Below are 27,676 nucleotides of genomic sequence, written 5' to 3' on the forward strand. Positions count from 1 at the left end.
TTCTAAATTTTTTTGTGAATATCGAGAAAAGTGATCAGCCTACGAACTTTACGACATGTGTTTGATCACCTGTTCTTCTTCTTATAAAGTGTGTAACTATAAACCATATTGACTTTGCACCACATATTGTTAATGAAGTATGTGTGTGGAACAACGCTCATTCACGGGAGCTGACTGAACTGAACGCAGGCCTGTGCTGTTCGATAGCGCACCAAAGAGCTTTACTCCTCAAGAGAGTAACGGTTCGAAATCACTAATTCTTCGATTTGTCGGAAACTATTAAGCTGCAGACATGAGACGTACAAATGAATTTTCCCTATTTTCTGGAGTTTTAAAGGTTACATGCCGTCCGAAACGGATCCTTTGTCATCACTTTTGGGCTAGATTTTTATTCTCTGTCGCACACGGCTTCCATCCCTTAGGGAAATGACGACTGCGACGACAGGAAGGTATCCGGCCGAAAAGTTGTATGAAATAAATTTTCCAATCCCTGAGTACAACCGAACTAGACAGGATTAACGGTAAGTAAAAGGAGAAGAAAGGGCAGAAGAGAAACGGGAATGTATACATGTGTTAATCTGCTGCCAACAGGAAATGACACATTCAGATTATCTTTCCTGATAGTAGGAGGAGTTGCTGATGTACGACATATCTAGTGTCCGACAGAGGAAAGGGCACCGAAAAACAGCCAATAATTTTTTTCTGAAATATGTTGCTTATGGCGTGGAGAATAGCGAGTGAGGCAGGTCGTAGAGGTAGGAGCACTGTTTTAGTTACCAGTTGGACTTAAATGACATGCTTGACATTCTTAATTTGTTGTTAACAAGCAATAACATCATATGAGGAATGCACAAAACTACTATACGATGATAATAACAACGCCATTCACTGGCTGATGCAAATAAATGTGACTGTAAATTTCATTCCGTGTCTGGAAATGAAACAGTCATTCACTGCATTTTTTTCCTCTTTAGGTTTCCGTTTTTCCTAATCAAAGTATGTGTTATAGTTACTGAATTACTCATGTAGTGTAGTAATTTATTTTTGTCCCCAATTGCCTCAACAGCAACAGTGCCGCCTCATACGGGGTGAGCCCCAGCTCCACCCACAAAATTTCTGAGGTTCGTCAGGAATATTTGCTGAGTTATTTTGGTATCCGTCGTTTCCGGTAGATTGTTATGGAGTAATAATGTAAACACAATTTACTTAGTCACACCAACTAATTTCGTTTCTATAAAAATATCTTCACAACAGTCAAAAGCTTATCGTAAAAAACACGGAATAATGAAACAGCTATCAGGCAGATGACCAAGTTCTGTGATGTGATTGCCGCCGCTACGAGAATAGCCCAGTGTAATGTCTCTGTGTCACTCTTCCAATGCATTTAGCCAACCCACACGCGAGGTGCATATCGACCAAAACTTCATCGGCAAACCTATCACACTGCTGTGCATCACTGTGAACGTAGAACGAACACCGCTGGAAGAACAAACTCGAGACAGAAACGAGCAGCATTGAATACACACTTGAGAGCGAAGAGTAAACGGGTCTTCACTGCTGTCAAGATCAAGTGCACACAGCGCGTATTGTCTACATTTGTACCGTTGTGCAGGTATTTTCAGTGCAGGACCGATGCGAAGGCAAACTGGTAAGAATACAAACGGATGTAATTATTCTGTAACAAGGCACCGGAGATGACGGGCATTTTATAGCGAAAATTCTAAGGAAATATCCCTGAAGAATCAAAAATTTTTTGGTGGAGTTCGTGGTCGCTCTGTATACAATTTTCAATAATACAGGGTGTTTCAGAAGTGATGGTCAATATTCAGGGATGTGACAGGAATGACCATTCGAAACAAAAAAGTCAAGTAAACATGGGGTTTAAAACGCATATCTTAATAGCTATGATCAATTCTCGATCTTCGACAGTGTGAAACAAATCTCTTCTACTGCAAGCCCTTTGCTTTCCATGTTTTGGAAAGTGGTAGTATGGACCAAAAAGGGAAAAAAAATCCACTAAACATGGTTCTCTAAAATGCATACCTTAAGAACTATGAGCACTTGTTCGTCTTCGCTACTTTGAAACATTTTCGCTACATTGTAACACAACTCTTCTAATTAATAAGTGCTCATAACGTTTAAGGTATGCATTTTAGAGCACATGTTTACTGGACATTTTTTTCTTGTTTTAGTCTATACTACCGCTTTCCAAAATAAGGAAAGCAAAGAGCTTGCAATAGAAGAGATTGGTTTCGCAGTATCGAAGATCAAGAATTAGTCGTAGTTCTTAAGGCATGTGTTCTAAACCTCATGTTTACTTGACTTTTTTATTTTGAATGATCATACCTGTCACCTCCCTGAATATTGACCATCACTTATGAAACACCCTATATTACGCTCACAGTGTCACAGAGTATACGAGGAGAGTCGCTCAACACCACTTTTGTTTCGTGAATGGTCCCGTCGTCGTACCAAGCTTAATGATTGTTTGCTTATTTTTACGAAAGATGTTCACTTACACGTATGTACACACATTTGAAATATTTTTCGTGAGAGCCTTCTGATAGGCTAGAAGTTCTCATATTCTTCCATTTCTGAAAATCATAGCTGACTCTTATTATAGGGTGCTTCAAAATCTTTGCATCAGACGTCTAGGTGTGACAAATCAACCCATGGCGAACAGCTTCTGTTAGAGATGGAGTATTCGCTGACACCCCCCGGCGATAATATATAATATATATTATATAATATATAATAATATGTAATATATAATTGGTTATGTCCAGGAGAGGCAGCAGGCCGTAGGCAGCCTGCTGCATTTGTATGCAATGTGTGTTGCCTATAATGCAGTCATCTGCTCCCTTTGAAATGAGATAGACCCAACTTCTAAACTATCTTTCTCTATTAAGATTTTCTTCTTGAAACCTATTAATTCACTGGGCTGGTTAGTACGCAGATGAAACACATCTGGTTAGTATGCTCTGCTAGTTCAATGAAATGTCGTCGTCCCAGGGTCGGAAAGTTCAATAAAAGGACGCCTAGGATCGCCTGCAAGTGCCAGCTTACATTTTGTTTCTAACAAAAGTTGTTCTTCTTGACGTGATCTATCACCTCTAGACGTTTGATGCAAAGACTTTGAAACATTTTATATACTGTATGCCATATAAAGTAGAGCCAAGAGAAAACTAGTTTTATCTTTGCAGCGCAAGCCCATCTTCTTGCTGCATATAACCACGAATCATGGCATGATATTCCATTTAGCGGAGTTTACACTGCAATAACCGATTCCAGCCATCTCGCCGTTCAGTTTGTGCACATTTCTCGGATATTTTTGTAAAAAGTTTCAACACTAGCATTAACAAGCGTTATGTCTCTATAGTCGGATTTTTGAGATATTTTGAATGGTGTTAAAGAGTATAGCGTTCCATCAAAAAAAGGCATATCAACACTAATATCTCGGTTGATACAAAAATTAAGAGATTTAACATATACAACAAAAGTATCTGTCCCTCTGGCTACCCATAATTCGCCGAAAGCCTCATTTCGATATCATGAACCGTTCCACGAACTAAAAGATATGTTACTTCTGACTTAATGCTTTACGGTTCGTCATGAATTTCCAGCGTCTCCTCCTGTTTTCTCATAACACTTGCGCATTACATAACTGGTTAAACGGACAGTGGTTAACTGTGGGCATTGCACAGCGCGGAAGCTATTTTTGTGTAAGGCAATATAACCAGTAAGGTACAAGAGGTACAAGACAAGGTCCTGAAAGATGTACGCATGAAATAAAAGTAAATAATTATGAAGAGCTCAAGGAATTTGTTTATGTCGGAGGATTAGATTCGACAGGAACGTGCGTAGTGCCTTTTCGTATGCTCGTTGTTGGAGACATGTGGAAAGGGAAAGTGCAAAACTGGTTGAGGGGGTGCGGCTGATAGACCAAGTGGGTGGTTGAAGCTTTTATTTTCTTTTTTCATTTTTATTTTCATTCTCTTCTAAACGGGACAAGATGTGCTGTTAGAGAACTGCAGTTCTTTGTATCCAGATCATAGCTCTTTTGGCTCGAAAGAAGGCCGTTGAAAAAAAAAAAATTTCATGTTAGGGGATTTTCTGTTGGGTAATGTACCACCCAATTCAGGAAAAACTCGCACAAACTTTTGTCACTAGGAGGTGGGAGGAGGGGTGCGGGTTGTTGTAAGTGGACGGCACAGGTTTTTGCTGTTTTTATTTTCATATCTCGGTCAAAACAGTGAGACTAAATAATTAAGCAGAAATAAAGACTACAGGTGTAATCTAGTGTATATGTGAGATGTAAATTGTCGGTTGATGACTTGGTCATGTAATAAAGTGTACTCAGTTATATGTAGATTTAAAATTAATTTAATATACATTGAAAATTATCTAAGAGAACCATCTAATACAATAGCAGGTAGCCGCCCGAGAATGGTATGAGTATACTGCTTATTTCCAAAATATTCATTCATAATAGCTCGAAATCATTATACCACAGAAAACACTTCATTATCACGTGCAAGTCATGGTCTGTTATTGATCTACAGCGTATAGAATCCGTAATACTGCTCTGAATGCGACGAGAAACTCTGATATTGTTTTACATTGTGTATTGGTACAAGCACATATACAAAAATGCACATTTTTGCTTGTATAAGACTTCACCATGCTATAATTTATCTAAGTGTGCTACTGTCAATATAGACATCAATTGAAAGTACTCTAATCAGCCTTGACGACCATACATACTCATACAAACATCATTGCAATAAAGGTACCTCTCTTCAGTGAGTAATGGGGACTAGAACAGTGTTTGGTTGAAAATGATCGCTTGATGATCAGGAAAATGAAACAGTATAAAGCTGCGAATTGCCATCCATATTAATTCCAGATCGCTTTATCTTTCTGACCAAGCTAGGAGCAGGTAGCTTGATTACGAAATCTTGGTCTTTTCACTAAGTCGTAGTATGAGAAACTCGCCAGTCATTTGCTTACGTTATGCCGAATTTTTCTACGAGACAAATTTTGAAATCACTATGAATGCTTGTGAGGTAGTTACCAAGGTATAGTAAAAAATCTGTACTATTGCTGATTATAACGGGATCACAAGCCTTAGTCTGTATGTAGCCTTTATGTTGTAGGTAAGAAAAAAAAGTTATCAGCGATTTACTGAAAATTTATTGACTATGATGAAACCAAGTTTGGCCCAGAGATTAAAGACTACACACCTGCAGAAAAAAATCGTCTTTTCTAATGCAACTCTTTACATTTTTTTTCCTACTTTATTTATCAACCGCATTGTTACGCAAATCTTTAGTAATAAATTTTGTTGATACATGATAAAATTTATTTAGAAAATGCTGTGCACGAACGGTTAAAAATACACCAACAAAACCGAATAACGACACAAATTATGAACTTTAGTTGTATGTCAACACAAATCTGTAATAGAATCCAAATGATAGTCATGATTTAACACGAATGTAATTTCTAACGTAAAGAATACCTAGCTAAAAAAAATTGCAGCATTATGAACTTATTTTACGTTTTTCACACTTCTGCTTAGTTAACTGGTGGCTTATCTTAATTTATTCTGATTTATTTTGTCAGTCAAGGTCACTTAAGCCCGCCTAAACGCAATGTAAACATATATTCTATTCTTTATTTTTAACATGATGACAAGATAACACTACTTAAACTACAGCCTTCCTTGCACACGTGAATCTATGAATGTAAACACCGAATATTAACTTCATTTCTGCAGCACATTTATGAGAGTGTGGTAACTCGTATTCAAACGATTGGAAATCCGTGGCACCAATATCGGCAGTGTAATGAGAAGTAAATTGCATAACTGGTGCACCTCGTGAAAATTCGTTAAATATCGGAGTACTACAACAACACTCGAGTCTCACCAAAACGGGACCGCCCTTGAAATCTTTCACACGTGACAACTGTAATGCACTGTTCTAATCAATTGTCTCTGTGAATGTGTCTAGCTCTATTATATCTATGATGCTGATGAGTAGTGATATTAGGCCGTTAGGCCATTCAATGAAGGAATACATAAATATTAAACACATAGGCGTAAGGTGATGACTTTGGAAATACAGTTTCGTTTAAGGACCGACCTCTATGAGAAATAATGGCAAACTGTAAGTAAATAAATATTCATGATAGTAATATGCTGAGTTATTATTGCATCGAAGTGGAAACAAATGAGATTCCTGAATAGTATGTAAATGTTAGGACTCATCACCTGTTTTTGTCTGAAACACAAGTCTGCCTTTTAATTTAAACTTCTCAGTGTCACGGGTGGTCCACAGAATGGCACTCAACGGTGGCTGGCAAACCTGGTGCGGCCGTACAAAGTACGTAGCTGTAATCCCTTCATCGAAGCACCGGACATGAGCTGCATACAGAGATGTGACGAGTTTCGTGTAGTGGCAAACAGACTTCCGGTTTTACAATACTGACGATCACATTCGATGTACTATCCGCAGCTTCGGAAACGAGACAAATCCTCTAGTTGCTACCTTGATTCGCTAATCTACGCGTTTGGTAACACAGATGAGCTGCTTTGCGAGTGGGTGAGGTGGAAGTGTCACAGAAGACTTACAGAGATTGGTGGCACGAAGTCGCTTATGGCCTGTCCTGCTGACAACTGGAAGCTAGGTCGCCCTGCGTTTCACTATTTATAATAGCGGGTCAGGGTCCGTAGTTCAGCTGGGCGCACGGCCCAACGCCATCTGCCGGTCCTGTTGCTACGTGGTCTCCCTTAAATGGGCATTTCGACGGACAGCAGGTGGGGACACCGATTCAGTCGCCGGAGCGTTCATTTACAGAAGCAAATGATGGGTGATGCCATCCATGTGTTTGAGGAAGTCTCACCCTACATATTTTGTAAACGTCTAGTGCTTCATTGTTGTTGAATCCACAGGGTTCCGTATTCGATCCCAGAATATTCCTTATGTATGTGAATGGCCTTCGACTTAACATTTATCAGGCAGATCTGGTACTTTTTGCAGGCGACTCTAGCGTTACAATACATCATCCCATTTGTGACAAAGCAACAGACTAATTCGTCATACATATTTTCAAATATTAAGTGGTTCTCCGAAAATTGGCTCTCCCCTAATTTTGAACAAACACGCTGTATTTGGTTTTGTGCAACAAGTAGAGTAATACCAATAATAGATGTAACACGTTCAGCTACTGTATCTCTTTGTATAATTGCTAGTCTTGTAAACTGATGAATCAACCTCCTAACATATTTAGTGCATTTCCACCACTAATGTCGTGGCCGAGCGGTTGTAGGCGCTACAGTCTGGAACCGCGCGACCGTTACGGTCCCAGGTTCGAATGCTGCCTCGGGCATGGATGTGTCTGATGTACTTAGGTTAGTTAGGTTTAAGTAGTTCTAAGTTCTAGGGGACTGATGACCTCAGATGTTAAATCCCATAGTGCTCAGAGCCATTTGAACTATGCATGTTAACAGTACTTCATATATTCGGTAATGAAACACGCCGTTAACAATCCATCATAACTTCAGAAGAATAGCGATATCGGTACCTGCAACACTAGGAGAAACATTGACATTTATTATCATTATTAAAGCTGTGAGTGGGTAAGCAAAGAATTCAGTAATCATCAAAAAATATGTTTTCATCATTTGCTCAGTAACATAAAATTTCCGGCAGGTAACAAACCAAATTTTAAGTGCAACCTAATATTACTTCTTCTAGATAACTCCTTCCATACCACAGACGAATTTTAATTTAAACTGGTAGCCTGACAAGAAAACCCTAGTTTAATTGTTTTTGCAAAAGTAGGACTGAAAAATGTTTTCGTAAATGTTTAAACTAATTATATATACATATCCTGTAAACTGATTCGTGCCATATCGTTTCGATGAAAAAATCGTTCAAATGTTCTTCGGAACGTGTGTCTGAGTAATTATAGTGATACTTAATCACCTGGGATCACTCTCAACATCAGGCTGCAACAGAGAGGTAATCTAAAATGATTTCGCGTGGCAGTAATAAAGAAGATGATACATTTATTCGCACTGGGAAGTAGCAGTCACAAAATCATTAGAATGCTACAGGCTTCATCATCGAGTTTATTTACATCTGCATCTATACTCAGCAAGCTACTGCACGGGAAATGGTAGAGTGTACCTTGTGCGTATATCATAGATTTACTGCAGTCAGAGTAACTTTTTACCAGTCAGGTTATCTTTATCATTTGCTACTTTTCTCTCAAATGGATGCTGCTCCACATATTATCATTATTTTGAACTAAAAGTAAGGTTTCTAGTTAGTATTTCAGCTGTGTTTCCACCTTCTTACCAGCTCTCACGCTTGTGATTATATGCATTAATTAGCTGTGAAGAGTGCTTCTGGATACGATTATTTAAATTTAACAAGGTCAGGTTTATACAAATACCATGATATTTCGAAGTAAACCTGCAATACTGAATTAACACTGTTTATTTTTACTTCTTCTTAATAGCTGATTTCCTCATGGCATGATTTATATTTACACAAAGCATTAGATATATCAAAAAATACTATGTTTTTAATACTTTTTATCTCAGAAAATTTCGTGAGAAATATATACATTATGAAACTGTTGTTAAAATATATCTAACTTGTTACATGCTCGTTCTTTTTTAAATCATCCAGTTTTGAATATTACCGAGCAATAAGTTTGAGTGTAAATAAGATAGATAACACACGTAGATATAACCAAACTAAAATTTATCTGTATCATATACTACTGACGTTAATGACGATTTCCATAGCTCTTCCGATCTTTCTTTAGTTTTCTTATGCTATCCTGTCTCCAAAAATGATCAGTTATCTAAAGTCCCCTCACCAGCTCCGATGCCACGTCTAGGTCGTTCACGGCTTTCCCCTCTTATACCCTTCCTGTCACAATGATCCTGATCAGTACTTAACCTACTTCATCGTATAAGGATGTCAAATATGAAATCTGCGTATTCAGTGCAGTCTCGAGTCCCTTTATTCTTTCATGCATGTGACCAACAAGAAGATGACTTTATGGAAGAAAAGTGAAGCCCTATCTCGACTGACTGGATGCAGCACTAACGCATCATCTCTCCCTTCACAATGATCACCACTGGAAGTAGTTTGACATTTCACACTTACAAGCAGTATATGATGTTTTAGATAAACAACTGCATGGTTAGAACCATGTGACGAGATGCATGTCACATTAAATCTTTGCCAGTTCTTTCATGGGTAAAAAGAGAAATGAAATAGGAATGAGGGTGCTGGTAGTTTGTCTAACCTTCTTCGAAAGGGCTATGGGGCCTAATGATTGCAACATACTCATAAGACGAACCGTTCACTGTGTTACATGTCCTAAACCTATGGAACATCGTCTAAAGTTTAAAGCAATCTGTGCTTCCTTCTTAGGCGAAATGTTCTTCTGCCCCCAGTGTACCAACCACCTACTAGCAAGCCGGAAGACACAGGTACTTTGCAGCTTAGTAACTTTGATGGCTGACAGATACAAGTCATAGACTATGCGATCAAAAGTAACCAGACACCTGGCTGAAAATGACTTACAAGTTCGTGGTGCGCTCCATCGGTAATGTTGGAATTCAATATGGTGTTGGTCCACCCTTAGCCTTGATGACAACTTCCACCCTCGCAGGAATACGTTCAATCAGGCGCTGGAATGTTTCTTGGGGAATGGCAGCTCATTATTCAAGGGGTGCTGCACTTAGGAGACGTATCGATGTCGGTCGGTGAGGCCTGGCACCAAGTCGGCGTTTCAAAACATCCCGAAGGTATTCTATAGGATTCAGGTCAGGACTCTGCGCAGGCCAGTCCGCTGCAGGGATTTTACTGTCGCATAACCACTCCGCCACAGGCCGTGCATTATGAACAGGTGCTTGATCGTGTTGAAAGATGCAATCGCCACCCCCAAATTGCTCTTCAACAGTAGGAAGCAAGAATGAGCTTAAAACATCAATGTAGGCGTGTGCTGTGAACACATGAAAAACACGACCACACCATAACACCACCGCCTCCGAATTTTACTGTTGGCACTACACACGCTGGCAGATGACTTTCACACGGCATTTTCCAAACCCAAACCCTGTCATCGGATCGCCACATTTTGTACCGTGATTTGTCACTCCACACAACGTTTTTCCACTGTTCAATCGTCCAATGTCCACGCTCCTTACACCAAACGTTTGGCATTTACCGGCGTGATGTGTGGTTTATGAGCAGCTGCTCGACCATGAAATCCAAGTTTTCTCACCTCCCACCTAACTGTTACAGCACTTGCAGTTTTAGGAAGCCATTGAGAAACACAAAATCGTTATGGTTGTCCTGGAATTCGTTACCCCAAGCGCGAAATCTATACTGAATAGTGAATGCCTTTTGGCACAGAACATCATTCATTAGCTACTCAGTTATTTTTACATTCCATGGATCATGTTCTCGATATCAGTTCGTTTATAAACTTAAATATATCATTGAGTATGCGATTACATACTGACAACTTTAATGACTTTTCTTTATATTTAAATTGCATGCGAGTTAATTCACCTTAACTAATAAAACATGAACATATTACCCGTTTAAAAATTTCTGCAGAGTTGATGACTTTGTCAGGGAAAATTATTTTGTTTAATAATAATTTTAATAGTCTCTCAGCAACCATAGTCAAAAGGGGAAATAGCCAGCTGTTTTTATGGTAACATAATGTCCTCTTTTCTGTACAATAGAAAAGCCACCTCGTACGTAATGTAGGCTCATTTTGAATCCTAGTGCTGTATTTATGACATCTATTGTTGTTTCCAGTTGTGGCATTGTGAATAGCTTATTACAAGATGAGATAAACGTACTTTGGGGTTTTTAATGCTATGAAATGTCAAATAAAAAATTTCTACGACTGTCTAAGAAAAAGGACACGTTTATTCACTATCAATATACATATCAAAATACAGCTTCATTGTCAGAGATTCTGATTACTGTTGAAATCTAAGAAACTGACACTCGCATCTGCGCGAGGAGTTTCTACTAGCCAAAGGGAAGGCGTTACGTTATGTCATTAACTGTAATCAAACAGAGGTTCGTTTTTCATAGTGAAATCGAGAATGTTGTTGAAAAAATATTTCACGTAGAAATTTCTCTTTACAGTCCATATTTTTTCTAGGCGTTAAATACAGTAAAAGTGAAATAAGTGTTAAAATTTGGAATATTATGAATTCTATTAAAGGCCGATAGTTGGATAAGCTATTGATATAAGCTCCTTGAAATATAACAACAGGAGCAAAACATGGCGTATTTATCCACAGTAGCATTTACTGTTGCCAGAATTGTCACGCCTTCATACACTACTCCAGATAAGATGCACCAGGTAGTCACATATCTCGTATTAATGTTCACTCTTCCCAAAATTATGAAAAGATTCTGTGAGTATGGATCACGTTTTCCGGGAACGTTATGAGTTTATCAGCGGGTCATAGTCGGCTAAAGAGCTTATTACTGCATTCCTCATAAACGCGCGTCAAAACCAAAGTGCATCACTGATTTAAAAGTCGCGAAAATACATCCAGCGCAGCAGACACTGCACCTAGAACGAGAAAATAAATTCCAACAGTTGTTGACTTCCTCAAATTGCGCTGGACGTTTGTATGTTTATTCAAAACAAGACGACGGATAATTTGAGATGGAGTACTAAACAAAACAAGCGATAAACGCCACGGCCAGGCTGCAAGAACGCGCGGCGGAGAGGATGCGAGTCGACACGTTATCGCACTTCCTGGAGATGTTGCTTGCGCCGAGGGTGGTCGCTGCTGTGTGTGGCAACGGGCTTCAATGAGTGGTCTCTCCAGATGATAGCATAACGATACCTTGCCGTAATCAGCCGTAACGACGCCACCGACCATTCCTCTCTGCCGTTTCCTGTCACGACTGTTATTCTATAACTACACTCGAACTCTACAAGCTATCATGCGGTGAGAGGCGAAGGGTACTTCCGATTCCAGTACCTTTCTGCCATTCGGTAATATGGATGTTTCGATACAAATGGGGGAGAGGCGGGAAAAGTGGCCGGGCTAACGTATTCATATTTTCTAAGCTGAGTAGCAATAGACGGAAGTGCATAGAAGCGGGAAATTATAATTTACAACTATTGCAGTATAATATGAAATAGTTTAACTACCTCAGGATCAAATTAAGTACTTTAAACAATTCAATCTTCACACAGAGGAAAAATGAGCACTGTGCCCGACATGACCAACTTATCTTTAAACACAAAAATAAGGACCAAAAAAACTGATACAACAAAGAACTAAATATATTTTATTGTGTAACGTTATTCGAACTATATTTTTCTCAAATAAACGTCAAACTGTGTTCGTTAACATCTGCACAAAGTTCGTGGTGCCAGAGGGAGTACAACGGGCACTAAATCCACTGCTCTACTGCTCTTGATTTGGAAATTTTTTTCCCAGTACATGCACAATATGTCTTCACCGTTGTCGTTGAAAAGAGGTCTTCTACGATTGGGATTGCTGCTCTTCACACTCTTTTTTTACTACCTTCCTTCTCTTTGGGAAAAAACATCTTTGTGCCAATAGCTGTTCCATTTCATATGTGTGATAAGAATGTATAAAACTGTACAGCTGTTGGCACAAAAAGTGTTTTTTTCCAAATATTTATCGGCTATAGATAACCACTTGAAATAAGCTTTATTTCTTCTATTTGGCTGCTTCACGTTTTTCCCCCTTTTCTTCTTCTTCTTCTCTTTCTTTACTTGCCGCTTCTAGGTCAGTGTTATCAGGATTTGCTTGAAAGTATTTCCACGGAGCCCTGCCGTTACGTTTTCCCCTACACATAGAGGCCAGAATCCACCGCCAAGATAGTCACTTTTGCACGCAGTGACGCCCTTACACAAAAGCTGCATACCTTTTAATAGCACGACCGAACTTCCTGTAAATAAAGTAGGTTTATGGAGTCTAGATGGATCACTTTCAACACAATTTCATTAAAAAGACGCAATTCACATTCCCTCTCCGCAATAAATATACAAACTGACCGCTTACTTTACATCAAGATAGCTAAAATCCATAACAATTATTATTATTACTCTGAGGATCAGCACAACAAACAGGTTAGACTTCGTCGGATGACTGGGCCCTCCAGGAAGATTAAGTTAAAGCAGTCTTCGCGCCATACCAGAACCTCATAGCACCCAGGACCCCAATGGTCATTTTGCTCGCCGTGGCCACTTTGCCCGGTTCTCCGCTAAATACAAGTAAGTATTCGATACTTTTGTTTCGATCCCGAGTACTTTTTGAACTCATCCATTCTATCACCACTTACTCGGTATCGGAGAAAACGCTGAGTGGTGAGTGAGTAGCTGTCTGCTTGTGTCTATACGCGGGCCTTTGTGGACGAGCGGTTCTAGGCACTTCAGTCCGGAACCGCACTGCTGCTACGGTCGCAGCCTCGAATACTGCCTCGGGCATGGATGTGTGATGTCCTTAGGTTAGTTAGGTTTAAGTAGTTCTAAGTCTAGGGGACTGATGACCTCAGATGTTAAGTCCCATAGTGTTTAAAGCCATTTGAACCATTTTGTGTCTGTGGTACTGCCTTCGCCGCCGCCCCCCCACCCCTCCACACAGTTCCGCCCCCGCACTGGCCATCGTCTGCTGTTCCCGTTCATTCGTTAGTCGGCCATATTGTTTGTTGTGGTTTGTAACTGTGCAGTGCATGCTTTTTGTCAAAGGTTTTTTAGCTTTTATTGTGTCGAAGCGCCGCTAAATTCTAAAGTATGGACATATTTTACTAAAATACATGACACCACGGCGAAGTGCAACGGCATTTCATTGACAGAACTAAGAATGGATTTGGGTTAATTGAATTAAATGACCATGGCCATGAAGCCATTGCTACTCTACTGGATCCAAGGTTCAAAAACCTGCGTTTTCTGGATCCAGCCGCATGCGGGCGAGCCACACAAAATCTAATAATTTGGTTTATGAGCAACAAAGCAGCCCTAGTGAATCCGAGGCAGGTGCTATTTCGTGTATCGTAACATACTAAAATGATGTTTGGAAACGTCATAAAAACTTATCGCACGGTTGCAAATAGAAAAAGGAAACAAAATATCATCTCTATACGTGAAACTCTGTAATATCTTTAAAAAGCAACCCATTTACAGAATGAGAAGACGCGAAAGTCATTTTTACGTGTCTGTTCAAATATGCTCGCCAATAATTATTTATTTATTTGTTTATGTAACCTGATCTGCTTAGGGCCATCAGACCATCTCTTACATTGGACCAGGCTTTCACACATGCAGTATTTTTTTTAACAGTAGTTACCTAAAAAAAGATTTCAGTGTCTATAGTGACAGTGTAAGTAATACTATGAACTAATAAAGTTAATATTGACAGTACTTTTATCACTGCAGCTGCTACTAATAGTGATAATAATAAAAATAATAATAATGACAATAAAAACAATAATGATAGTGGCAGATATAAAAAAAATTTATAGATGTACAAAATAGATGTTTTCTTATATAGCGAGTTCTGGGGAAAGGAAATTTAAGAAGACTACACCAGCTAAAAATACTGGAAAATGAGTAATATCGGTTGGAAAGAAGGATGAACAAGGGTAACAGGTGTGTATAGGGCCCATGATTGTTGCTTTAATAGATAAGTCACTGTCTTCTGAAGCTGGAGATGTTATTCAGTTTTCTGATATAATGCAGGAGGTTATTCTAAAGTCGAGTTCCTGCTACCTAAAAATACTTCAAGAAAGCGGTTGAACGATGGAGTAGGACAGAAAGAATTTTGCTCCGATGGGAACAAGTGTTTCTTCCATGTTGTTCAGACAAGAGATTTAACTTCCAGGAGACATATGGGGGACGTTATAAGTCGATAAGACAGCAGAGAAGACAGAGACTATGGAAATCTCTGCGCTTGTCTGGACGCAGCAAGTATAGCTGTGCATATGATTGTGAAATACTATCAAAGAGTCGAACATGACAGTTATAACGAACACAGACATTCATATCCAGTTCCAGGCTCCGTGAGCTGTCCTGAGAAACGCCTTGCAGGGTAACATCACTGAAGTCAATAATTAGAAGTATAAGTATTTGTATAAGTTTATTTTTCAGGTCAGGAGGGAAGAGCTTTTTATATTTTTTAGGACATGGAGAGCTACTGATTCCCTCTTACCGCCGTTGCAACATCTAGTGTGTGTTTATTTGCGAAATAAGTTGTCTTTTAAATACTCGCAGCAATTGCTCTTTTTGTGAAACATGTCGAAAGACGCATTTTTGATTAAGTATATTCGTTAATAAATATGAATTTTTAATAATATAATAAATATGAGTTTTTAATGCCTTTTATTGCACTACATAAAATATATAAGTAAAATATTACATATTCTAAGCATTATTTCATTTGCATAAAAGATTTAAAAGCGTGTAGATATGAGTAGGTATAGATATTTTGGAGTGCTAATATAAGAGTTTCGCAGGAACACATATGGGACGGTAATGCTTGCTACTTTGATGGTATCCGAACATCCCTGTTCGGGTGTGGTGCGTGGCAAGAATGTTTGTCCTTAAACGTCCGTATGAGCTCTCATTTCTTTGATATTCTCGTCGCGGTCATTGCGCGATACGTATGTGGGAGGCAGTAATTGATGTCCGACTGTTCTAGGAACGGGTGCACTCGGATATTCAACTGTAAACGTCTCCCTGTTGCACTAAGCCTCTCTTGTAGTGTCTGCCATTGGAATTTGTTGAGTTTCTTCGTAAACCTCTTGTGCCAATTAAATGAATCAGTGACGAAACGTGCCGATCTTCTTTGGATATCCTCTAACTCTTCTATTAAGGGTCTATTCCCCTCAACCGGCCTATAAAATAAGCGATTTCTGGTGTTTTTAACCTTAGAGAACAATTAATGGAAACCTTTTGTATATTATTTGTTTATTCGTGGACAACATTTTCTGAGTTTTTAAAAGAGATTTAGTCATTATTACGCTCCCCATCCGCGGAGATAAAGTTGCTCTATCCAGAATGAGGCGCGTCCATGACGGAAGTCCTACAATATGCAAATCTCATTTGAAATCAAAACATAAAACAATTTTTTAATCTACGGGATATTGTGCACGGAGTGAACCAGAGGCTTATTTTAAATTTGAAAAAATAATAAACTGAAGGACGTTTGAAACAATGATGTATAGTAATTTTGTCTTGTGTTTCTGATCACGTTAACTGCAGTAACTAATGACTAAATTAAAATAAGGAAACTTGCGCATAAACTCCTTGTGGACGTGGCCGAGGAGTAACTCAGCCAAATTTCAGAAATATATCTTTATTAGCGTGCCCGCAATCTACTCCGACAGCTTGAAATAGAAAATTAATTTTTAATTTCGACGTAAAAATTTTATCCTGGTGGTGCCATGAATTTTGACTTTTAACAAATTCTTAGGAGCTGTAGAAAACAATTTAAGGAAATTATATCTCAAAGAGGAAGTTACAGACATAGCAGTGTGCGTACATAAAAACAGAACAACAAATGGACATTCATGAAACATATCAGACACAAATGTAAATAGTCAATCCATACTCTGCAACAAATTAATTAAAGAATCACTTTTTCGAAACCCTGTAGTTCCCATCCATTGCAACGCCTAAGTTTGAAATTTGCTTCAATGGTACGTACAACGTTCCTCCCTAATGGTGCAAAAAAGTGGCTCGCTGTGACGTCACCTTCTGGCTCAATGGCACTTCAAACAACAAGATGTCGACACATGCAAAAAACAGGTCACTTGTAAGTTGAGTTACTGGTGTCACATTGGAACCGGCGTCACCGTAGACCTATCACCCTATGGGGAGGTTGCCACGCCCCTACCCCCCCCCCCCCCCCACACACCCCCCCACCCACATTTCAAATGGCTCTGAGCACTGTGGGACAATATCTGAGGTCATCAGTCCCCTAGAACTTAGAATACTTAAACCTAACTAACCTAAGGACATCACACATATCCATGCCCGAGGCAGAATTCGAACCTACGTTCGTAGCGGTCGCGCGGTTCCAGACCGAAGCGCCTAGAACCGCTCGGCCACCAACGGCCGGCCCACCTAAATTTCATGGCCTCTTTTGACGCGGCTGTGATAAAGTTCAGAACCACAAAGCTCAAAGTTCAAATGACGTGGTTTTCTAATGGGTGGCCGAGGAAAACATTCCAGACACACCGCCGCTCAGAACAGACACGAAGAGGTTTCAGAGGTTGTCATAAAGGCCGTCAATGAAAACTCCACTTTCCGTGGGGCACTGATTACAGCACATTTCACTGTCAAAAACAACAGTTCACAGTGCAATGAGCACTTTTGACAAAGTTTGACTCTGCTACCGTTCTCCAAGGATATTGTGGGGCTGGATCCCCATTAAACATTTAAACATGACCTGACACCCTTCGGAGGTCAGCGCGACCACAGTTTTTGCTCTTGTGTACAGGTTGCAACGCCTAGTGATGGTTTAAAACCATTCGACGATATCTGAATGTAATCCGTGGCAGGAAAGGATACATATGCATTTTCATCTCTCCTTTTTCGCGCCCTCCAATTTTGTGGCCAGTTCAAAACAAAATATTGGTAATGAAGGAAACAATTATTTGTTTTATTTCCTTTATGTATCACTGAATATTCCTAACACAAGTAGGAGAAAATAGTAAAACCAAGGAGAAATTTGGAAAAAGAATTAGTGCCTAGTGAGAAACAAAAATTTTAAGTTTTGATGATGACATTGTAATTCTGTCAGAGACTTCGAAGATCGACTGAACAGAAAAATAGTCTCTTAAAAAGAGATTACAATGAACCTACAGTAACAAGAGTTATGGAGTGTAGTCGAATTTAGTTGGGCTACACTGAGGGAATTACATTAGGAAATGAAACACTAAAAGCAGGAGACAAGTTTTGCTGTTTGGGTAGCAAAGGACTGACAATGTTCTTTTTGATGGCCTTATGCTGTATCTGCACATGTTTGGCATGTTAATCTGGATTTTGTTGTATTAGTGGTAGACGGCCGATGGATGCCCTTCTTGTCAACACTCCATCTCACCCCTCTCCTGACTTTGTATACCCCATCTATTTGCAACCATTGTTATCCTATATGACAGTGTGTGAAAGTTGGCGAATCGTGTAAATGAGGTGGCACTGGGTACCAGCACGGTATTCACCTAGTCGGGTGTGGGAAACCGCCTAAAACCCATATCCTGGCTGGTAGGCGCACTGACTCTCATCGTTTGTTTATCCGCGGGGAAGACTCGATCCGGGGCCGGCACAACTCCCAGAATTCCAGGAGTTAATGCATGCTGTTAACAGCGCGGGTTTGGAAAAAACTGATTATTCCGCCTCGCTAGCTGCGGGGCAACCGCAGCAGACAGCTACCAGAAAGGGCCCGGGTTCGATTCTCGCCTAGATAGGATATTTTCTCCGCTCGGAGACTGGGTGTTGTGTTGTCTTTGCGTTCGCATAGTCATAACTGTCATGAAAGTCGCCTCAGACACACTGTCGTATCGTCTTTCCACTACTGAGATTGCTGCATGGGCACGAGACGAAAGGCCACAAAAAAAAAAAAAAAAAAAAAAAAAAAAAAAAAAAAAAAAAAATCTGATGACAGGAGCAAAGATGGCACAAAATGCAGATCTGTATTTTTATCTCGTAAGTTGTGCAATGTCCAAACTAAATTCCTTGTACAGATTTTTTTTGTTAAGGCGTTTTTTCCTGAATTTACAAAGTAATAAGTAAAAGGAATACTTACTTTGACAGGTAAATGTAAGAAACGTCACTATTTCTGTGGAGTTATAAGCATAGTTAATTCAGTTATTTTCCAGATAATTGCAACAGCGTATTATAGTTTTTATCTACAGTATTATTTTTCCATCATCTACCTGATGCATTTACACCAGCTGTGTACAAATCAAATTATTTCAAATTTCTATCAATTTTGGTTACTGAATCAGAAACGTTCATGGTTCTAAGGCTGGATGCAACATGCTTTACGTAATCGGCTTTTTTTTCAGATGGATATTCTCGAGTCGGGACGTTCTTCTGAGTGAGTGCCCATTTTTCCGAATGCACAACTTAATACTGCTGAGTTATCTCCGGACGATATATAGAGTTACCAGCGCTACGAGGCTACAAGCTACTTTGATGTGCGATTTGAAGTCATGGTCTGTTAGAGCGTACAATGCATCTGCTAATATTCTACAAAAGACTAAGATCAGCGATACTGGCATACAGTTGTGTGTATCTGTTCGACAACCCATCCTGAAAACGAGACTGGTGTGCGCAACGACTGAGAGGGGAAATCATAGTAAGGCGTTTAACAGTGATACAATTCTGTAAGACAAAATTAAGGTTTCCGTGGTATACGTGTCCTCCGTTTTGCTGCCAGTACAGTCACGTTCTCACTGTAGAGGCTGTTTCACGAGGAACGGTAAATATTTTAGGAGTTGTTAGAACAGTAGGATTCGAAGAAAACATTGCGTACAACATGTGTCCAATTTAGTCCTCAAGAGGTATTTAAATTTATGGACTCTCCTAATTTTGCAATAAGCTGTGTTTATGAAATTTAGAGGATATTTTATACTTGTCATACGTTCTGTAGTTGTGTAAGATATGTGAATAACTGTTTCTGCCGCAATTCTTTTCATATTGTTGATTTCCTTGTTGCCACTTCTGTGTCTTCGGGCAGTGCTGTAAGAACGTGGCCAAATTCTTCACACTGAATTCTAAGATTCTTGTTTTCACATCCCAATTTCATCTGGTCATATCTCTACTTTTCCAACGGCCTTGCCGCAGTGGTAACACCGGTTCCCGTCAGATCAGCGAAGTTAAGCGCTGTCGTGCTGGGTTAGCACTTGGATGGGTGACCATCCGGTCTGTCGAGCACTGTTGTCAAGAGTGGTGCACTCAGCCCTTGTGAGGCAAACTGAGAGCTACTTGATTGAGAAGTGGCGGCTCCGGTCTCGTAAACTGACATACGGCCGGAAGAGCGGTGTGCAGACCACGTGCCCCTCCATATCCGATTCCAGTGACGCCTGTGGGCTGTGGATGACACGGCGGCCGGTCGGTACCGTTAGGCTTTCCAAGGCCTGTTCGGACGGAGTTTAGTTCGTTCAGGTATTTCTCTACTTGTTCTGAGTTCTTTCCATTCTCGGATAACTTCTTCAAGAACAAAATCTAACAAAAAAAAGGAAATTCATCATTTCATTGTCTAACATCTGTTCGCACTTCGAAACCTTCAGAAATCTCCTCTACAAAATTAGCTGTAGACACACTGCCGGAAAAAATAGTACACCCTTTTAGAGATTTCCAGATCACTCAAGATTTATTGTTGCAACAGTGCATATGGAGTACATGAAATTATTATATTTACAGATCAATGGCACAACCGGTTCTGAGATATCAGGTATCGCCCCATGCTGAAACAGCCATATTAGTACATGGTGTAGTCTCCACAGGCGGCAGAGCAGACGCTAACTCTGGCATTCAGTCGATTGTACAGATGACGCACACTCTCCTGATATATATTAGGCGACGCCTGCCCGGTCTGTTCACGTAGTTCTGTAAGAGTTGTTGGCTGACGAGAAGCACGATTCACTTCTCGTCCCATCATATTCCATACGTGCTCGACTGGAGACAAGTCCGGATATCTCGCTGCCAGGAAAGTTGCTGCACGTCTAGCAGAGCACGTTGAGTTTCACGGGCAGTGCGTGGACGTTCATTATCCTGTTGGAAGAACACAACACCTTCCTGTTGCAAGAAAGGCACAAGAAAGCGTCTAACAACATTTTGCACGTACCGGGTGCTGGTTAGTGTCCCCTCCAGAATCACCAGAAGTAAACGAGAGTTGTAGCTTACCGCACCTCAGATCGTAAGGACTAGAATGGGGACAGTGTGTCGTGGACGAATACACTGTACAAGACAGCGCTCACCGGGTCTAAGCTGTACGAGCAACCGACCATCGCTTGCGTGCAGGCAGAATCTGTTTTCATCGTGAAGACCACGGCGTACCATTCCATCTTCCAAGTGATCCTCTGAAGACACTAGTCAAGCTGTGCACGCCGATGCTATGGCGTGAGTGGAAAACGGGCTGGAGGTATGCGTGCCCTTAATCTCACTGATAATAACCAGTTCGCAACAGTCGGTGTTGACACGTCTGAGTTCAGAAGCGGTATTATCTGTGCTGTGGTAACTGTACGATGTACCACTGCAGGGCATACAATTTGACGACCCTGGCGATCGCCTGTGCTGAGTGGACGTCCAGAACCTCGTCTAAAAGTGTGAAACGGTCACGTGACCACTGATACCAGAATCGTTGCGCAACTGACGCACCACGTCCAACTTGTGTGGCAATTCTACGAAAGAATGATCTTTCCACTCGGAAGGCCACGCTTTTGACCCCTTCCAAAGTCGCTCAGTTGGCTGTAGGAAGCACGACTGCGTCTCCTTGGCGTGGTTGCCTGCCCGCATCACACTTTTGCACCAGGCTGAGCCTTCTGGTTGTGAGCATTCCCTATTAAAGGGTAGACACAGATGGCGCTCTGGTAGGTACGGCACTACACTATCTGCTGGCGGACGACATTGAAACTGTTATCAGAGCATTTTCTATCCCCCATGTGGCACATGCCATCATCGGATCAAAATCGACGTCGTCTTTCCAAGTGCACTAATTCTTTACAGGCTGGGTATTTGTTTTTATTTGTGTTTGCCGAGTTATGTTTCTTGTTTCATCGTGTACACCAAAGTCTCCCAGTATACGAAACAGTGAGGTTCTGCCAACAGACTCGTTCGAAGTCCATGAACACAGATACCTATAGCATACATTTTACTTTCTGTCCTGGATTTTGAACGTAAGACTCAGGAACTGCTCGATGCATGACTTCTCTTCAGAAATCCACCACGATATTCTACGATTTTGTCATCTACCTGCTTCGCACGCCTATTATGTGGCGTTTTCAAATGATCTTGTATGTAATTGGTGACAGTGTTATTCCTCTGTAGTTATGGCATCGGTTGTATCTCCGTACTCGTGTTAAGAAATAATTAATGCTCAATTCCAGTCAACCACATACAGGTAAACTCCTTCCGTCCCTCCGCCCCCCCCCCCCCCCCACTTTCACCTAAGCCCACAGATTCTTTAAGGAATCGAACTCCCATGTATAAAACGCCATATCTCTCCCGCACTACGTGTCTTACAACGATATGATTTTGCAGGTACAGTCTGTGGTACATTTGGATGTTGTCCGCAGAATATATTGGGAATAGAGGTGGTGGTAGTAGTAGGGAGTATTAAACTAAGATCTCACGCCTGATGGTGAAGTTTTACAGCATGAACAGCGAAAATATGAAAATATAGTGAGCTTTTCTTATATTGTAGGGGCGTCGGTAAGCAAACGTGTAAAGTTTGTGGGAAGTCACTAAGTGCCCCCACATACTGGATAATGTAGCCTAGGTATTTGCACATAGTAAGTTACTTGCCCCAGGATATATGTACACATTGTCTAACTTTATTTTCCTTGTTGGGTGTATTATGACAGAATTTTAAATTTTTAAATTCCATCAATAATTACATGAAATATTTGAAACCAAAATTTTTGTTGCCTCTGTAAGTCATTTGATAGGCAACCTGCAACTAGAATTTGCACCATGAACCAGGTTATCAGTCTAGAAATGTAGATTCAAGAATATTGGTTTAAATGTTTTAATGAACTGTCATTTTTATTTTTATTTTCTGTCAGCACTAGTACATATTCATAGTACTAAATTCAACAATAGTCCTGTTGGATATCGCACTGTCGTCATTGTAAGAAGCGAATGCGGCCAACATACGTGAGCTCTGCTAGCAGTGAAACATTCCGTTTGCCGTAAATAAATTAAACTTGTAGAGAGCTTGTACGGTCCTGCCACGGTCGCCACGTGTGAGCTATGTACAGATGTAGATGTGGACGGCGCTGGGACGCCACGGTGCTGGTGTAGCCCCTGAGCGGCGGCTAGACAGCTGGTGACCGTGCCTGGGTTGGGAACTGGCTCACCATCGCGCCCGCATCGCTTGCCATGCCGCCCCCAAATCACGGCCACGCGCCATGCAGGCGCATTTAGACCGGCCGTGCCAGCGACCTGGACACGTGCGGCGCCCGTCTCACGTCCGCCTCGGCTCGCGAGCTCACGCGACAAGTCAGCTGCCTGCTTCCGCTTACCAACCCCGTTTACACGGGCCAAAGGTACGACACCAGGAAAACCTGTGCCAATCAACAATGTAGTCCGCGCTCGACTGCCTGTTATAGCTGAAGCACTCCTGCATAAACAGCGCTTTTCAAGTACAATAGTACATATTTTAGGAGGTGGTAGTCGAGACTAAAGCGAATAAAGCCTTCCATAAAACATGCGTCCAATTTCTGTTGCTTACAGTGATATAGCTTTCTGAGCTGGTTTGGTTAGAAGATGAGTCAATCACTTATGGTTGGATTTCAAGATAAATGGGACAAATGGGGGGGGGGGGGGGATAGAGGAGGGAGGCGTGCTAAGGTGGTCCGTGCAGTTGTGCATAGACACGGTGTCAGGATGGTGTAGTGGTTAGTGCATCTGCCTAGTGAACAGGAGACCCTGTTTCTAATCCTGGTCTTTGTACGAATTTTCATTCGTCGATTCAGTCTGCATATTTACATAATAGATGTTTAAGACTTGGAAAGGTCTCTGGAATCATAGTTTCAATTGATGAAAAGCACCCTGGACTGGTTTTCAGACAGGTTCCCATGCTTTATTCGATGCTGAGGTACTATTCCAATACAGCTGGAGAACCTCGGCAATACTGTTTGAGTTTAGGGGAATACGTTGTGAGTTGAAATGTGAATGGGAATTTGGATTTAGGAGGGAGGCGTGCTAGAATAGTCGGCGTAGTTGTGAAAAGCCACTGTGATAGGGTGGTGTAGTGATTTAAGACATCTGCTCAGTGAGCAGGGGACCCGATGTCGTATCCCAGCCTTGGTACAAATTTTCATTTGTCACTTCAGTTTGTATATCTGCATCATAGATGTTTCATATTACATAGTTTCAACTGATAAATGGTTACTCCAGAAGATGGATCGACCACCCAGTACAAAAAAGGAGGACACCAACTGGGAAAGTTCTGCTACCGTTTATTAACAGAATTACGGATCAAATAGCGAAAGAGTTGGCTAAGCATAGGGTTAAAACGATTTTTAGACCCAGCAAGAAGATGAAAGAATGTTTAAGAACTTCAAAACATGTACAGCACCCATTAGTGACACTTGGGGCGTATAAAATTCCGTGTAGTTGTGGACAAGTGTACATTCGAATCACAAAAAGCTATGTTATCATTTGCTTAGCCAAACATCAGAGGAACTGCCATCCGTGTGCCGGCCGTAGCTGAACACATTTTGCAAGACGGAAGCCACGAAATAAAATTCAGTGAGAGGAGTGTTTTACCAAAAGTATTATCATTTACGCACGTATGGAGAGGCCATAGAAATTCACAACTGTCATAATAATTTTCCAAGAAAAGAAAAAATGTTAAGTTGAATAAAATCAGGATATTGACATAGCACAGAATGACAGTCGATTGATTTTAATCGAGAACAGTGGCTTCAGCCAAAGAGAATCACACAGTCGGGAAGATGTGACAAATAATGGTCCCCACTATACAGTTCTATAAATATGTGGCTCCTCGAGCCCTTGATGCAACTGTAGTTTTACTCTGACGTATCTCCCGCTATGGCATACGAAACGTCAGGGAATAGGTTGATTCGGGATGGTCAGAAACAGTCTGTAAAGCTTGTTAGGATGTTTCAGGGTACGCTGTGCTGAGAAATAATTGTTAAGAAAAAAAATTCGATAGGTTGCGCCGCTTCCGACTTAATTGGAATTGAAGTTAATCAATTGGGCCATTGCAGGTGAAAATTCGAGCGGCCCGCCAGAGAGGGTGTAGTCAGTAGTGTTCTGCGTTTGATTTTCTAAAACCGAACAAGAGGGCGATACAAACACCGGACATGGAACATGGGACGGCGCTAAGAATCTAACAAGGGCGGAAGGCTGAGGAATCTCGTGCGGTATCATCTATTCTATGAAACAAGTGACACTAATTGTGCCTTGCGGTCTCCCATAATTTGCTCGTGCAGCGGCCTGACTGGCTAACTTCAGTGTTAAATAACTCGGAAACGGCGAAATGTATCGAATTTTTTTTCGTAACAGTTATTTATCAGTACAACCCGTCCTGCAATGCCCTTACAAGCTTCTGAGACTGTTTCTGACCACCCTGTATATCGGCCACGGCCCCTGAGCACCCGACGTTGTAACTGAAATTTAACTGAAGAGATATACCTGTCAGAACGTAATCCAAATAAATACTCACAGAAGGTTTTAAGCAACGGTTGATTTTCATAAATCCCTCCTCCGACTTCAAATGGTTCAAATGGCTCTGAGCACTATGGGACTTAACATCTGAGGTTATCAGTCCCCTAGAACTTAGACATACTTAAACCTAATTAACCTAAGGACATCACAGACATCCATGCCCGAGGCAGGATTCGAACCTGCGACCGTAGCGGTCGCGCGGTTCCAGACTGCAGCGCCTAGAACCGCTCAGCCACCCGGCCGGCCCTCCGACTTCAATGCACTTTTCGAGTTCTCTTCAAAACAGCACGTAGATCTTCTGAGGTCTTCTGGTTTTTTGTTACTTTTAGTTTTATTTTTTTGATCAGAGCAGCACTGTTTATAATACGAACAATTCGTCTTTTGTGTTTACATTCTTATAGTAGACTTCGCCTTTCAACCACCCCGACCATTTCTGCCGATCCATCTTCTGGGGCACGCTATATTTACGTTACGTTGTCACCTGACGACTAGAATGTGCACGAATCCCGTCATGGTGGAAAAACACAGCCGTCCTTGCAGTCAAAGGAACGTCTACCAAGAATGCCGGAACCTCGTTTTCAAGAAAGTCTACGTAACGGTGCCCTGTAAGATGAGTCAACAACACAAAGGCCCAGGCAGCACACTTACAGAGAAGCGTTCTCAAAAATGTGTGTCCAAAAACCCATTTCGGTTTTTGTCTCACCACTGATGTAACGAAAATGGAAATTTGTGATAAGATCTTATGGGACCAAACTGCTGAGGTCATCGGTCCCTAAGCTTACACACTACTTAATCTAACTTCAACTGACTTACGCTGTAGACAACACACACACCCATGCCCGAGGGAAGACTCGAAACTCCAAAAGAGGGAGCCGCGCGAACCGTGACAATATGCCTAAGGCCGCGCGGCTAATTAGCGCGGCTTGGTGTAACGACTGTTATTGAAACCGTCATTGCTGAAAGTGACTTCATCAGTAAACAATATTAACGGGAATACTCGCCGGTTGTCCATTAACCAATGACAGTACTCCAAGCGTCTACCTTCATCTTCTTCACCAAAATGTAGAATCCGTTGTAAATGATAAGGATAGAGTCTGTGTATACGTAGTGCACGCCATGTTTTGTGTGTGTGTTATTGATAGGTATAGAAAATACGTGTAGAAAAGTGCGTGTGATTGTTGAAGGGCTCCTTTTCACCAGCTGAGTACTGTGATCCATACAAAGTACTTTGTTTGTTTGAGTTTTCGGGTGAGATAACTCCTGGGCTCCGCAGCAATCTCACGCAGTTTTGTGCAAATATTATTTTTTTTCAATTTAATGCCTTTGAGGACACACCCATTCGTCCATCTAAAACGTACTGTCAGTTATTACGATACGAATATAAGTAAAGCGCAACACACACTCTCCGAGCGGAAAAAAATCTCCTAGCCGGCCGGGAATCGAACCCGCGCACCCTTCGTTTAGCAATCCGCCGGGCTAACCGCTCAGCTACCGAGGCGGACTACGAATAAACTTGAATCTCATAGTCTAAAATCGTTAGCAACTTATCCGCTACAAAACTCGTGCCCTGATACCATATCGGTATACTCAGCATTTGTAAATACGTGTGGCATGCTTAAACAATACAACAGAAGTGATCAGCACGTCACGATTACAATTATAGTGGAAAATTTAAATTACGTGAACTTAAGCGCACCTTCTTAAGTTCAACTTAAAAACAAAACTTATAGCCCATAAATAAAACCATAAAAAGCAGTGTACTAACACGTCAAATGAAAACTTTTCGCCGGCCATGGTGGCCGTGCGGTTCTAGGCGCTTCAGTCCGGAACCGCGGGACTGCTACGGTCGCAGGTTCGTATCCTGCCTCGGGCATGGTTGTGTGTGATGTCCTTAGGTTAGTTAGGTTTAAGTAGTTCTAACTTCTAGGGGACTGATGACCTAAGATGTTAAGTCCCACAGTGCTCAGAGCCATTTGAACCATTTGAAAACTTATCTCTGTAACTATCTGTATTTCTGCAACCAACAAGTATAAAATCTTCTCTAAATTTCATAAACACAGCTTTCAGAAAAATTAAGAGAGCCAGTAAATTATAATACCTCTGTCAGGTAATACAGAAGAACGTCGTGACAGGGAGGTTAACTCAAGGCAAGGAAGATGGAAATGGCCTTTCACTTGAATAAAAATGTGAACAAAAAGAGATCTATCTC

At 41.0% G+C, this 27,676-nt stretch overlaps 2 protein-coding genes across 6 annotated transcripts in view; one reads left to right on the forward strand and one right to left on the reverse strand.

The window, feature by feature from the left end:
- Positions 1 to 6,721, reverse strand: part of LOC124795359 (neuroparsin-A) — a 150,488-nt gene extending 143,767 nt beyond the window's left edge. For all 4 annotated transcript variants that reach the window (XM_047259353.1, XM_047259356.1, XM_047259354.1 and 1 more), the window contains exon 1: positions 6,635 to 6,721. The gene's annotated coding sequence lies outside the window, so the exon portion shown is untranslated. The remainder of the gene's footprint in view (positions 1 to 6,634) is intronic.
- Positions 1 to 27,676, forward strand: part of LOC124795356 (E3 ubiquitin protein ligase RIN2-like) — a 218,327-nt gene that overhangs the window by 67,511 nt on the left and 123,140 nt on the right. The gene's annotated exons all lie outside the window — the stretch shown is intronic.

This window comes from Schistocerca piceifrons, chromosome 4 (genome assembly GCF_021461385.2).
Source record: "Schistocerca piceifrons isolate TAMUIC-IGC-003096 chromosome 4, iqSchPice1.1, whole genome shotgun sequence".
Classification (NCBI taxonomy): domain Eukaryota; kingdom Metazoa; phylum Arthropoda; class Insecta; order Orthoptera; family Acrididae; genus Schistocerca; species Schistocerca piceifrons.